We start from the raw sequence: 15,308 nt of genomic DNA, 5'->3' as shown, positions 1-15,308 counted from the left end.
ATGCATTAGGGTATATTAGGGTCAGGTTCGAGGGTGGGAGGGGTTTACATCCTATATCAACGTTGCTTGTCTTATTATTATCTTTTTCATGGTTGATGGCATGTTTTTTTTTTTTTGGTAAACTAGATATATCATACAGTCCTAATATGGATACATCTAAAAAAGTAAAAAAAAAAATAGGTTGTCGAGGGGGAGGGAATGGTGAAGTCTTCATAGCCATTGCAACTCCAGGCACCAGAGTGTTATGCAACAGACGATGCACCCCAATCAGCAGCCTCATCCACCTTATGATATACATGGGTGACCTGGGTAGCCGCACATTTCCTCAACAGATTACAAATGTTCTGCAGCAATGGGGGCTCGTCACCAGTCCTAGCATAACCTTGGATCCACCCAATCAACATCGCTGAGTCCCTGCTAGGTGAAGCCGGTCCCCACCATCTCCCTCCCCTTCAACTCACCCTTCACCATCTCTGGCGTGTCCGACCACTTTGGGACCATCAGAGTGCGACACAGTGGCAGTGGCTCCCGATGTGGCACGTTCACGAGCAATTGCGTGTCACATTGCTCGACCAGAGAGCACGTGTTAAGCCCTCGTGGCACTTGTTTAGGTTTTGGCTACTGCTAGGCGGCCGTCATAGAAAAAATCCACATTATGTATGATTTATGATGAACACCAAATGAGTCGGCCTAGGATCACAAACACCAACACCACAAAAATATGTGTTACAAAAATAAAATAATATTGAAGAGAGAATTGCAGCAAAATTTTATTAATAAAATACCAACAAAATTCTCAGCTTCTAGCCAACCTCAGCTCTATCCTAAGATCTAAGTACCTTGACACCATTCTTAGGTTTTTTTTGTAAGATACCACACCAAAACACTTGTAGTCGGTATCTACACTACTGAGATTCTGTATAGGCTTGGATAGCTGCTATATCATCCACATCAAAGACTAACAATTATAGCTTAATGCGTCATGCTTAGAATCCATAGCCATCCATCTCCGAGATGGATGATGTAGCGATTATTTGAACCTATACATATAGCACTTTAATGCAAAACATGCATCACAAAGGATCAGAACTCAAATGCTTGATTGCTGTCTATTAAGCTAAAGGCTCATGTAATAACCTAGGATCTCATCTAAAAAGGATAGCCAAAATATGTTATTTGAATTCTTTGACCTTGTATAAGTATCCAAGATGTACCTAGTATATAATCAATATGGGACTAAATATATTCTCACATGCATGGATCCTCACATGCTCCCCACTATTTAAGCCCTTGCATCCTAGCCAAGCTAAGGCTTCAAATTCATTAAGGGTTCATTTAGTTCGTGACCGAACCATAATTGGAATGGATTAGAATGGAAATAAGAATGGCTATATTTCCTAATGTGTTTGGTTCGTAACTAGAATCGGACTTAGAATCAGAATTAATTGATTAGGGCATTTTTGGAAATTCCATCAAATAGAGAAATATTTTTGGAAAATCAAATTTTCAAAATATGATGGAATAGATTTAGATATTGCAAGGAGATCCAAGATTGGATTTTGGAGGATTGGGACATTTCCATTCCTACTAAAATAGGAATAGGGATGGAACTCTCACCAACTAGAGTGGAAGTCACTCATTTAATTTCTCATTTTATAGCCCAACTCTCTCCAATCAAAAATGCTCTAAATGCAATCATAAGTATTAGAAATCTATTCACAAACACCACGATCTATTCATTGTCAGTCTAAATGAGCATGTACTACAATACCCCCAAATTCATCGGTATCAACTCAAGAACTCGTCTAAAAAGATTAGAGAGGTGTTATAGGAGTTTTTGGATTTGGCATAAGTATCCAATACCTATCTAAATGCGGTGGATGTTCGTAATGAATCAAAAAGACATGCCTAGAGGAAGGAGGTGCCTGTGCATAGGTGCTCGCTGATGAGAGTACAAAAGTAAAATTTTCATATTATCTTAATTAGTATTATAGCTAATCTTTATTAATAAAATTGATTAATTAATGTTTTATTTGTGTCTGGGTGCATGTAATTCAAAAGACCCAATATCGTTGGATTTGAGCTCAATGCCTGGCAGCCCGTGCTTAACAAATCCCTAGCGTCTCATCTGAGCCTCACGTTGCCCGTCATCCATCATGCAATCCATATCACTGCGTCCAGCTGATTCAGCTAGCATTAGTGCCCGCATCATGAAGATCCCAGCTCATCCACAACGGCCATCCACGTATTCCATGCATCCGTTCGGTTCATCCCAGCAGCTGAACAGCTCCCAAACCGTCCGCGTCCCACGTATTCCAAGCGGCATCCGATCATCTGCCCAAATCTTCAACTTCTCAACATCCCTCCACTTCCTTTACAGCAAATGAATTCCAGCCATTAGAGGAGTCTTCTCAGCTTCCCAACCGTCGCCACATTCCATCTGTTCGAGCCAGCGGCCGTGAGGAGCTTCCCAACGGTCATCCACGTTTCCTTCATCCCATCGTCCGTGGCTTCCAACGAACAGACAATGCTCCAATCTCATCTTCCCAACCGACCGTGGATCTTCCAAGCAGCGTGGCATCTCATCCGCATCCCGCCTCAGCAGCGTTCCAGCTTCTGCGATCTCCCAAAGTCGATTCAACTTCATTCATCCCGCATCTCAAGCAAACAGAGGGAGGCCACGGGTTCTGCATTCAAATCCATGCGTTTCAGTTGCGACCCCGATCCGTATTCCCAGCCACACCTTCAACAGGCTTAAGGTGTCTATAAAAGGAGGGGGAGGAACCAAAGGGAGAGGACGGATGAAGGAGAGGGAGGACGAAGCAAAGAAGGAGGAGGAGGAGAACCATCGGGTGGAGGCGAGAAGCAGCCGACAGAAGAGAGAGGGCGGCCAGCAGGATCCATCCGGGAGCATCTCCTCTTCCGATTTTCCCAGCCGGGCAAGAGAAGGAGGAGGCCTTCCATTTTTGGGGATCATCCGGTGAAGGAAAAGGAGAAGGACACGGAGCAAGGGGGAGCCAACATCCACACCTTTCCCAGCCGAGCGAGAGAGGAGAAGAGGCCACGGAGAGAAAACAGAGTGCCCTATTTTCTAAACCAAAGAAAGAAAAGAAAGGGATTTATGCTTTATTTTATTTATTCTATGCTAATTCCTTTTATAAAAATGCTTGCATCTCATATGGATAGCTAAATCTCTCTTAGCTAAGGCTAGGGAATAGCCTAGTATTCTTTCATGTATTCTTTTAATCATCAATTAAAATTTTAATATCATTTATGTGCAGTGAATGTTTAGGAATTACTTTAAACTTATACATTTGTTTGATCTGTTATTTCCCTCAGGGTATAACAGATGCTTAGAAATCCCTGTAGTCCAAAGTAAAATTAATGCAATACTATCCATAAAGATCCATTTATTTATGATTTTCACCGCTTTATTTTTCAGTTAGGTCTTCACTCAGATCTAACTGAGGTAATAGGTGATTAAAAGAAATGCATGAAGAAGTACTAAGTTGAATCCCGATGCCTTAGTTATCCCAAGCTGAATATAAATTAGCCTTTAGTTTTTGTTCATAGTCAAATCCCTGTGGATACAATCTCGGACTCACCGAGAATATTACTTCGCTACACCCTATACTTGGGGTATCCTACTTTTAATTTCTCTTTTAAAAAGAACAAGATCAAAATCGTAGCACTCGCAATGTGTCTGATTATGTCAATATCTAGCAATTGCTTAGAGGGTATGCTAGGAATCCCAATCTTGATAGCTCCATTAGTTGCCAAGGTACAACATCTAATTCATTAATTGGTTTAGTTATGTTGTTCTTGTGAGTAGATCTGCACAGCTATTCAATTTTATTTATTTGTAATAAATTAATAAATTCTCTGGATATAAATGCAAATGCCCATGGGGTAGTACTTGAGATGGAACCTTGCATGGATCTTGTAGGAAAATTTATCATAATCAAAATGGATTGAAACAAACTTACTTGTTGTAGATCGGGTTGAATCACCAGCTTTCGGTCGAATCACAAGTCGTAAGCATAATTACAGAATTAAAAAATATTTGTTGATCACAACTCAAGAACTCTTTTTGCTAAAAAATATGAAGAAAGATCGCTCTATTTTTTTTTGTTTTGCAACTGCCTATATATATAGAGGCAGAAATTAACTGCCTTTGGCATATCCAATAGGTGTCTTGAAGGGTTGTTTCCCTTCAAATAAAACGGATCGGGTCGACCCATCATGGGCGGATCGACCCGACTCTAAGAACCAATATCTTTCACTCGCACATGATGGGCTTGACACGATCTCCATAGCAATATAGATCTTTTTTCATATTTCTCTCATGGCAATTTATACTTTGTAAGTGAGTCGTGCGACAAGTGAGTGTATGAAATTGAGCTTTTATGCTATGCACCTATTAGGGATACATAACAACTCACCAATTAAGAGCATTAAGTTATATCTCACCATACCTCATGTTTATCTCTTTACATTGATTTTTAGCATATCTGATCCCTCAAACCATATGAAAGCATGCTTAATCATTCTCACTGCATATATTCACAATTATACCTAACTTTCTCAAATACGATATAATTGTCCCGGTGGTGAATATAAGTAAGGATGCAAAGCAAAATAGTCTTTCTTTCCTATTCGAATATCTCAATTTCAATTTGATTGCTTTTCTAGGCATGCCTCATATAGCCGAATCATTCATAGCTGTAGATAACACGTTAAAGTAGCAAATATCAAACTAAAATATAAACAAACAATCAAAAGTCATAAGAGTATCATATGAGGTTATACAAAAAGCTCATAAAGACTCACACAGTGAGGAAGCAGGGATCCATTCTCTCACTTTTTTTATTGGTCGAAATAGCACACATGGTATGAATCAAGTGCTACGGTGTTATTCTCTGTCCCCATTAAGCGTATGTCATTTTTTTCAACAAACATCTTACAGACTTTAGTTCGGGCATACTCCAATGCCTAACTTGAGTTCCACTTCTAAATGCTCTTTATCACAACAAACAACCAAGAACTCACATCTAGCTTTTGCCTTATGAAATCTCAAGTACCACTATCTTGATGATTGCTTTAGGCCATATATAAATTTCTTTAATTTGCACACTTTGTGCTATTGGCCAGAAGGAATAAACCTACAGGCTGTTGCTTGTAGATTTCTTCTTCCAACTCGCCATTTAGGAAAGATGTTTTAACGTCCATTTGATGCAATTCTAAATCCATATGTGCTACGATGGCTAAAATCAATCGAATGGAAGTAAATCTTACAACTGGCAAAAAAGTTTTCTCAGAATCTATCCCTTCTTATTGGGTAAAGCCTTTCGCTACTAAGCGAGCTTTATACCTTTCAATGGATCCATCCGCTTTGCATTTTATCTTGAGAACCCACTTGTTCCCTATGGCCTTACGCCCTAATGGAAGATTAACCAAATCTCATACTTAGTTTGATCTCATTGACTCAATTTCTTCTTCCATTGCTTTCTTCCACTCGTCCTTCGCAAAGCATGAGAGTGCCTCGGTCACTGATTTGGGCACTTCATTATTTTGTAGAGTTACCATATAAACTTTCTCTTTGATTTCAAATCGGCACTGGGGAACACTTTTTTGCATACTCCATTGTAACTAGGTTTCAGATAAATAAAATTCATCTCGAGGTATGGTACCCCCACTTGGTTCAAGTGGTTAAAGCAATTGCTCTTGCTCCTCAATAAATTCATTATTTGTACCATTGTCCACCACTTCATATAAGGATTCTTTTTTGTTAATCTCACCCCTACTAGGAAATTCATCCTCCAAAAATGTAACATCTCGTGATTCAATTTCAGTTACACTTCCATCAGTCTATTCTCTAATAAACACATACCATTGGGAGTGTTTTGAGTATCTTATGAAGATATATTTCCTTCCTCTAGAACCCAATTTACCATATTTTCTAGAGAAATTAAGAACATAGGCAGCTGACCCCCAAGGTCGTAAATAACTTAAGTCAGGTTTTCTACCTGTCCATAGCTCATATGGGGTGGAAGGTACTAATTTAGAATGTACACGGTCAACAATGTAGGCTGCGGTAAGCAAAGCATCCTCCAAAAGGACATTGGTAAATTTGCTTGGGCTATCATTGACCTAACCACTTTCAATAATACCCTATTCTTTCGTTCGGCTACACCATTCTATTGTATTGTACCAAGAATAGTTAATTATCTAATTATCCCTTTTTCATTACATGATTTTTTGAATTGATCAGATAGATATTCACATCCACGGTCAGTCCTTAATGTCTTAATCCTTCTATCTAATTGATTCTCAACCTTATTCATGTAATATCTGAAACACTCTAGTGCTTCTGACTTATGAGAAATCAAGAAGACATGACCATAATGTGTAAAATCATCTATGAATGTAATGAAATATGAGACTCCATCCCTCACCCTCACATTCAATGGACCACAGATGTCTGAATGGATTAATTGCAATGGAAATTTGGCTTTGGATCCTTGGCCAAATGGTTTTCTCGTTGTTTTCCAACTAGATAATGTTCACAAGTGGGCAAATTAACTTTAGAGAGCATCCCAAGGAGACATTCTCTAGTTAGTCGATTTATTCCATCTTGCCCAATATGTCCTAGTCTAGCATGCCAAATATTAGCATCCAAATCATCTTGATTAGTAGAAGATGCTATTAACGAAAAACAACTAGGATTAATATAACTCGATATATTATCCACATCAAAAACTATCAAACCATTATTTAAATATCTAGATCCGTGAAACATAGTACCATAAAATAAGTTTACCATAGATCCATCAAATACAAGCTTATATCCTAAACCTATTAGAATAGAAACAGAGACCACGTTCCATCGCATGTCCGGTGCCTAAAGAACATTATATAGGTATAAGGTTCAACCACTATGCAACATGAGGTTGCAAGTGCCAATACCCTTAACTGCAATTCTAGAGTTGTTTCCCACATGTATCTACCTTGTACCAGCTCCCACTCAATGGTACTCCACATATGCTTCTTAGTCTCTAGCTATATGGTCAGTGGCTGCTGAGTCTACAGTCCACATAGGATTAAATTCCACTAACATAACAGAGCTAGAAACATAAACAACACCATAAGAAGCAAAGTTTAATGATGTTAGCTTCTTCAGCTCGTTGCACTCACAAGCAAAATGGCCCAACTTTTGGCAATGGTAACACCTTATTTTGGTCTTGTCTCTCTTTTTGCCAAAACGCTTGCCATCTTTATGGTGATCAGTTTTGTTCTTTTTGGATCCTCTTCCAGTCTCCTTTCCCTTCCTGCCCTTGTTCTAGCGCGCTTACGATTAGAGTCCGAAACTCCCTATGCATCATTTTCAACCACATATGCAAGACTAGGAGCCCTTGCTGCTCCAAGTCGCTCATCTTCTAGCTCAATATGGTGGACAGTATCAACAAAGGTCTTTATGCTATCATTATGGGTTAGATTTATCTTCATATGTTCCCAACTATCGAAAAAAGACCGGATTAAAGCTTGCACTTGTTGCTCATCCGTGAGTACATGACCAGCTGATTTTAACTCCCTAATCATATTAGCCATCCCTCTCAGATGTTGTTTAATTGTACAATTGAGATGCTTTTTGTATGTGTCAAACTTTATAGTCAGCTATCAGAGTTTGGTCACAATGGTTTCTCCAAACTTATCTTTAAAATATACCCATATTTCATGAGTAGTTGGGAATTGCTCACATTCACAGATGAGATCATCAATCATGGAGCTTATTAAAATTCCACGAGCTAAAGTATCCTTTTGTTCCCATGCTTGATAAGCCTCTAGATCTCTTATATGTTGAGCACTATTCCCTTTACCAGGATCATCCATTTGTTGATGAATGGATTCAAGTACTTGTTGTTCCTCAAGAATATATTGGATCTTATGGTACCATATATTGTAATTATCACCATCCAGTTTTTCATTTTTATTCAGATCAGCTATTATATTTTTTGATGCCATGGTCTACTAAGTAATAAAAGACATTAATCAATACTCAAAATACACACACTCATCTAACTTTGTGCACATGTACATTAAATCAATGATAATTTTACATAAGTACAGATTCGAAAGTTCACTATGTTCCCAATTATCATCTGTAAAACAAACGCTCCATCATCATGTATTTAATTGCATTGCACAAAGAACAATTCTCAAATGAGAGTTTCCATCCCAATGTTATTTCAGCTCCCCCTTAAAATGATATTTCCATATAATCAACATTAATTAATGCACATAACATTTAGTTACGAACATACCAAATAAGACAATTCACATATAGCATACACATTAAACTACATGCGTTCACAGATAATACAAATTTCATCCTACTTCATACATAAGTTCTATAAAATGCACAAACAATATCTATATATTAATCTCCATCTTTAAAACTTCGAGACATTGGTATTTTCCTATTGATTAAATTATTTGCAAGTTTAGGTTCAATTTTTTCTATCCAAGGGTATAGGCCAATGCAACCTTTTGTACTTCGAGGATTTGAACAAATGGAGAATGTTGCAGCTCGCTTTGCATCATTTTGCACATTAAATTCTATATCAAGTTTCCACTCATAGCACAAAATTCGTTTCACAACTTTGTACTCCTTTTAAGGAACTCCAATAGAGCCCAAATATCGTTAACCATTGTAGCCCAACAGGCCAATAAAAACCTATGTAACCCTTCAACCTTTTTTTCTTCTAATAGAGTAAAACTAGCTATCTCAATGTTCATTATTAATTTATCCACTTCTTTAAAGTATTGCCTAATTGTGTGATTTGAGTCCATTTCATAACACATCAAGGTGTAGTATAATTTCTTAAACTCATAGAAAAACATTCTTCTATTATACTCGGCAGCAGCCTTTAAAGCATTCTCAGCTTTTGCTTTCTTAGTAATAACCATTTCCAATTCGGCTTCTCGGCTTCAGTTCTCCGGCCTCTTTTTCTGCTTTTACTATGTGGTAAAGATGCCATCTACCCCACTTAAGAAAATACTAAGACCACAAGCCACCAAAAAATTTTCAAAATTTTTATAATTTCTAAAAATAATTTTTCTTCCATTTTCTTCTCATTCCAAAACAAAAAATAATAATAATTTATTTTGTGTTCAGAAAAATAAAATAAATGACACAAAAAAAATCTAGTAAATTGAGATGAGTCCATTGGTGTGGTCAAAATTTGATTTTGATGTCTCTATGATAGAGAGTAGTGTTGGGCAACGGGCCGTGCCGGGCCGGCCCGGCCCAGGCCCACCGGGCCAAAGGACTAAACGGGCCGTGCTTGGCCCGGCCCCAGGCCCGTCTATTGGCGGGCCGGGCCGGGCACGGCACGCCATGGGCGCAAACGGGCCGTGCCAGGCACGGCCCGCAACGGCGTCAAACGGGCCGTGCCTGGCACGGCCCGCAACGGCTCCAGACGGGCCGTGCCGGCACGGCCCGTCTGGAGAGGGGGGAGGAAAATAGCCGTTTCCAACGGCTATTTTCGGAAAAAAGTCCATTTTACCCCTCCCAACAGTCCAATAACGGCTGAATTGAGGGGTATTTTGGGAAAAAAAATTTTGGGCTTCTATAAATAGCCCATTCCTCCCTCATTCTCACCACACCAAACCTCTCATTCTCTCCTTCTCTACTGCTATTATTTTTCTCTTCTAAAGTGCTCTTCTAGCAATTTAATTTTTAGTTTGTTCAAGTGCTACACAAGAGGAGGTTCCTGTTGAGAAGAGAAGGTCGCTTCTGTTGAGAGCACAAGAGGAAGCTCGGAATCTCGGCTCTGCCTCTGCCCTCCGACCCTCTACTCAATTCCTCCTTGCGGTTAGTTTTTATTTTTTGAATTAATCATAGATATGTCATCTTTTGAGGAAAGTCAGTTTGGCATTCCTGTTTCTGAGGGAGAAGAAACTAATCCCCAACCCCATGTTCCTAGTTCCTCTAGAACTGGTGAACCGAGTGAAGATCAAACCTCTTCTCGTAAGAGGACTAGTGCTGTATGGAATGAATTTGATAGAGTTATGGTTGATGGAGTCTGGAAAGCTAGATGTAAAAAATGTGCCAAACTTTATAGTTCTAGTAGTAGTGGGGGAACAGGGCATTTAAAAAGACATCAAGAGAGTCATAGGATGTATGATTCTCATGCTCAAACTCAAAGTACCCTTAATATACAAGGGGGATTACTTGTAGGTAATTTTGCATATAATCATGAAAATCAAAGAAAAGCACTTGTAAAATGGATAGTTAAGGATGAATTACCTTTTAGTTTATGTGAATCTTTTAATTTTGAAGAATATGTTCAATTAAACCTACAACCTGCTTACAAAAGAACTAGTAGGCGTACATTTAGAAGAGTAGCTATGACCAACTTTTTTGCAATGAAACAAAATTTAATTGAAACACTTTCTACTTTAAATGTAAAAATTTCATTAACTTCTGATATTTGGTCAGCATCTGTAGGTAGTAATTGTTTTATTGCCATTACTGCTCATTATATTGATAATGATTGGCAATTAAATAAACGTATTCTTGCTTTTCGTGCTTTTGATTTTTCACATTCTGGGCAACAAATTTCAAATATTATTTATCAAACTGCATGTTCATATAATATTAATAATAAAATTATGTCTATTACTTTTGATAATGCATCTAATAATAATTCTGCTGTTGCATTATTAAAAGACTCATTGCATCCCATATTAGATGGAAATTTACTGCATATTAGATGTGCATGTCATATCTTAAATCTTTCTGTTCAAGCTGGCATGGGCATGATTCAAGATGTGATTTCAAAAATTAGAAATGCAGTTTCTTTTATTCATGCTTCAAGATCAAGACTTCAAAAATTTAAGAAATTATGCATAAATCATGGTAAACATTTTAAAAAATTTAAACTTGATGTAATTACTCGTTGGAACTCCACATATAGCATGATACATGATGCATACCTATATAAAAACTTATTAAGTGCATATATTAATGATCGTGGATTAGGCTTTACATTGTCTGAAACTGATTGGAATAAAGGAAAAATTTTGAAAGATTTTTTGCTTAGTTTTTATAATGCTACCAATGTTCTTTTTGGTATTTATTACCCTACTTCATGTTCATTTTTACAACAAGCATATATAATTAGTCAAAAATTTGCAGAACATAGATATGATGATGTTTTAATGCCTATTATTGACCTAATGGAATCTAAATGGAATGAGTATTGGGACAAGATATGTCCTATGCATAACTTAGCTGCTGTATTTGATCCTAGAGTTAAATTAAATGGCGTGCTAATTTTACTTGATGCATATTCTGAAAATATGAATCAAGATTCTGAATCTGCTAAAGATGAGGTAAAACAACTTCTTTATGATATTTATGCTATATATGATGAAAAAATTCGTGGATCTAGAACACAAATACAAACCTCTATTTCTTCTTCTAGTAGTTCTCGTTCGTCATCTATTTTCTCATTCATTGCACAGAGAAGACACATACATGCTTCAAGTTCCTCTTCATCTTCTTCATCTTTAAGTAGTGAACTAGAATTTTATTTACGAAATGATCTTCAGTCTGCATATGATGAAAATCAAATAGAGAATCTAGATGTATTATCTTGGTGGAAGAGTGTTAGAAATCAATATCCTGTTATGTCTGCAATTGCACGCGATATTTTAGCTGTGCCGATGTCCACGGTAGCATCGGAATCCGCTTTTAGTGCAGGTCGGCGTGTTCTTGACGAAAAGAGAAGTAGGATGACGGGCGAAACGGTGGAGATGCTTCTCTGCTTCAAGGATTGGTTGGATGCTGAGGCAAGACTTCAAGATAAAGGTGGACATAATACAACATCCTCTGATGATGATGATACAAACACTACTGAAGACTGAAGACTGAAAACTGAAGAGTGAATACTGATTCACTGAATCACTGATGATTAGTAAGATTTCTTAATTTTTTATAATTGTACATTTTTATTGTATTCTAGAGGTCAGACCAAGGTCCAAACCTCGGCCCTTTCTTAGTTTCTTATTGTATTCTAGAGGTCAGACCAAGGTCCAAACCTCCCTTCATGTACCATTTTGATTTAAATTAATAAACTGGTAGGGGTCTATGCCAAACCCCCCACCATTAAGGTGGCTTTATATTCATAAATCCTTAGTTTTCAATATTTATTAATTTTTTTAGAAAATTTACGAAGCATTAATTTTTATCGGGCCGGGCCGGGCCCAGGCCCGGACCGTGCCAGGCCCGCGGGCCGTGCCGGCCCAGGCCCTTATGGGCCGTGCCGGGCTGGCCCGCGGGCCGTGCCGTGCTTGGCCCGCGGGCCTAGAGCGGGCCGTGCCGGCCCAGGCCCGAAGCGGGCCGTGCCGGGCTCGGCCCGCGGGCCAGTACCCTGTGACCCAGCACGGCCCTCTCAAATGGGCCGTGCCAGGCACGGCCCGGCACTGTAGCAAGCGGGCCGTGCCAGGCACGGCCCGCTTCGTGCCAGGCCGTGCCGGGCCGTGGGCGGCCCGGCCCAGTGCCCAACTCTAATAGAGAGTGAATCACACTCTCTAGGACCGCAAGTGGAATAGTCTAAGTTACTATTCATCTTCTTCCTTCTTAAACCACCAAAATTTCAGAAACCAAAATAAATTTTCAGATCTCATAACTTTTTCAATTCTTGTCCAAAAATTATGAATTTTATATGCACAGAAAGCTTGTGAAAATATTTATCCAATGACACCAAAATCATATAAAAATATGCATCATACACAAAGTTACAAATCTTCAAAGTTTTGGATCCTGTAACTTAGGTTTGATTTTTCTCTCACCACAGTGAGAGTTGGGTCCTGAAACTTTTATAGTAGCTTCTGCTATATGTTGGCTACATCCATGTAAATTTCATATCAAAATAACATGTATACAAAAAGTTATGATTTTTGATCTAAAACTCTAGTTTATGTGAATTATTCTCAAAACAGTGACCAAATCATTATTTTAATTCATAGCTGTGCTAGAACACAACCCTAAAGGCCATGATACTAATGTAGGAAAATTTATCATAATCAAAATAGATCCGAACGAACTTACTTGTTGTAAATCGAGTTGTATCATCAGCTTTCGGTCGATCACAAGTCGTAAGCGTCATTACAGAATTGAAAAATACTTATTGATCATAACTTAAGGACCATTTTTGCCAAAAAATATGAAAAAAGATCAATATTTTTTTTTGGCAGCTACCTATATATATAGAGGTAGAAATCAACTGCCTTTGGCAGTTATCAGATATCCAACAGATATCTTGAAAAGTTGTTTACCTTCAAATAAAACGGATTAGGTCGACCCATCATGAGCGGATCGACCCGACTCCAAAAACCAATAGATCTGGGTGTAAAAAGATCTTCCATGGCATTGAAGCGATTTTAGGTACTAAGCAAGAGCTATCACGTAGTCACCATTCAATCATTCTTAAATTTAATTTATCAACCATTGAGTTTAGTATAAGTGCCCTAATTGTTTGCCCTATTATATGGCAGGCGCTGGTTTGGACATTGGAGAGACGTTCTTCTGCAGGCTATGGTTCTATTCTGCGCTGAAGAAATGAGCACTAATCAAGCTAAAGGAACAATGTTTTCACCGGCATGGAGGGCTGATACTAAAGCAGCAACTTTAGTCACGAGAGGGTACTTGCAATGTCTGCAAAGGAGTCCTCGAGGATGGCATGATGGTGGGTGTGAGCCTCTTCGATTGTTGCTTGGAGATTGAGGTCCCATTGCCAGCTTACAAGTTTATTTCCAATGGCACCCTTGTATAAGCATATCCACAAGCATCGGGGTGAAAGTAGATCGAATAATATTTATCCAGATCTAATTTCGTATCCGAGCATCATATCTAATTGATTTTTTAGTTTAGACCAAAAAAATAATGTCACTCGAATATTATCAAACTGACAGTAATCTTATTTTTGTCTGTAAGGATCCCACCAGAGCGCTTTCTACTTTCGATAGGCCATGCACTAGATCAGAATCACTTTCAAAAAATCCATAAGAAGTGATCCATTTTTTTCATCGGATTCGGATGAAGACCAAAGATCTTGAGCGACTAATCTAGCAGAACAACTCGAAAGATAAAGAAGTGTCATTAATTTCTCCATGATATCCTTATCTTTATCCATAAAAAAAATGAATATGGATATGGATTAACAACTATCCGTTCCGTATCTAAATATCTAATTCTATTTATAATCCTATTTAATTTTATATAGCACTCATGAACTTTCGAAGAAAATATATAACCATATTAATATGCTATTAATTTGATCTATCATCTACTTAATAATATCTTTGATTTTGGAGTCATAAAGTTTAATTATCTGGCTTATTTCCATATTTATATTCATACTTTTAGCATCTGATTTCTATCCATATTTATTTAAAATAAATATAAATATAAATTTTTACGTCTAGCTAATATCCATATTTATGTTTATATTTATATTTCTTAAATAAAATAAATATGGATATCCAATTCCTATCCAATCCGATTTCAACCCTACACGAGCAAAGGTCTAAACCGCCATATACCTTGGAGGGCCCATATGAAGAACTCAACTGAGACAGTAGAAGCACTTGCCTACCTGCATTCGACGGCCTTGATGTCTATATTCCACCGAGATGACTAGTCCTCAAACGCTGGTGCCTCCATTAATAGTGCAATGGACTTTCGGATACTTGGATCTAGGGGTGGCAAAATATGACCCGACCTGCCACCCGACTCATGTTCAACCCGCCATAAACAGGTTTGGGTTTGGCCTAAACAGGTTCAGGTTGTAAACAGGTCGACCCGTTTAACCTGTTTATTAATTGGGTCGAATACGGATTTTAGATGTCTGACCCGTTTAAACCATTTAATCCGTTTAACTGTTGGGCAGGTTAAACAGGTTAAACGGGTTAAACAGGTTAAACAAGTCTAAACAGGTTAAACGGGTCTAAACAGGTCAGGTTGGGCAGGTTAAACAGGTTGGATTGGGCAGGTTAAACAGGTCTAAACAGGTTAAACGGGACGGATTGGGCAAACAGGTTAAGCAGGTCGGGTCGGATTAGGTAAACAGGTTACCTGTTTATTAAACAGGTTAAACGGGTCGAGTCGGGTTACCTGTTTAATAAACTAGTCAGGTTCAGGTTGTAATTTCTGACCTGTTTAATAAACAGGTCGGGTTCAGATTTATGATTTTCTGACCCGACCTGCATGTGACCCGACCCATTTATGATCCGATCCGACC

Source organism: Phoenix dactylifera, chromosome 2 (genome assembly GCF_051530095.1).
Source record: "Phoenix dactylifera cultivar Ajwa chromosome 2, Ajwa_hap1_PhDact_Kaust_v1.1, whole genome shotgun sequence".
NCBI lineage: Eukaryota > Viridiplantae > Streptophyta > Magnoliopsida > Arecales > Arecaceae > Phoenix > Phoenix dactylifera.
This window is presented reverse-complemented; position numbering follows the sequence as displayed.